The sequence below is a fragment of the Gavialis gangeticus genome, unplaced genomic scaffold, assembly GCF_001723915.1.
Source record: "Gavialis gangeticus isolate Ggan-Ray unplaced genomic scaffold, GavGan_comp1, whole genome shotgun sequence".
Classification (NCBI taxonomy): Eukaryota; Metazoa; Chordata; order Crocodylia; family Gavialidae; genus Gavialis; species Gavialis gangeticus.
The window spans coordinates 100,922,985-100,924,045 of record NW_017729031.1 but is presented as its reverse complement, the minus strand read 5'-3'; positions in this window follow the sequence as shown (position 1 = coordinate 100,924,045).

Below are 1,061 nucleotides of genomic sequence, written 5' to 3'. Positions count from 1 at the left end.
TCTTAATGGGGGAAATAAGTTCTGTTACGATTTCCTACATTCTAGAAACATCCCTGTTTTTTTTTTTTTTTACTTAATCTTTTTGTGCTTTATCTGTGTTTAAAAACTATTGTACTGAGTTATAATGCATTTTATTAACACTATGTACATATTAGCCGCTTTGTGTTTCAGAATGATAGTAATTGCTTTGTATATTAAAGTGATCCTTGTGAATTTGTGAATTATTGTCATAAAGAAGTGCTTTTTCTTACTGTAACCTTTTGTGTATAAACTGTCATAATGCCCTTTTTACACAAACATTTATGTGCAGTCACATAAACATGCTTTTAAAAACTTTACAGTCTCTTTTTTGAGGATGGATGTTCCATTAAACTATAGGAGCAAAGGCAGCTAGGTAGAAACATAGGAATATCTGCATTTAATCAAAATTTTGGTCTATCAAGTCCAATATCCTATCTCCCTCAGTCATAGCCTGCTGTAAGTGGTTATGAGAGAAAATTCCCATTGGGAAATTTATTTTAACTTTCGTTTACTAAATGAAATTAATGGGAGATTAGTTTATGCCATGAAGCACAGCAATTCCTGTTCCTTCAAAACTTGGATTTTTTGTTTTATTTTCAGTCCTCTGTTGTTTTATCTCTGTTTTACTCTGGTGGCAGAATCTGATGTGCTGAATAGATTATGTTGTATATAAAAGTTTCCATTAATTATTTTTAAGTTTGCTACCTATCAGCTTATTAAAAATCTCTGTAAGCTCTGTACTATTTTTCTCACCTAGCATCCAAACTAAACATCAGAATAAATACAGTGAGGTGCTGTGATTGTGCATAACTGGATTGTTTAGTCTACAAAGTTAGTTCAGACTATAGGTATAAAAGCCAATAGACAAAGTTAGCATCTATGTAAACAGGTACCTTTCCATTAAAGTCAATAGAGAGCACTATGGTCTTCATCACCACCTCTTTATGGGTAAGATCTTTTAAGTTTTCAGGGACTACATATTTTCTTAATGGTACATGTATTTCTGCAGAAAATCCATCATTTCTTCAGAAAGACAACGG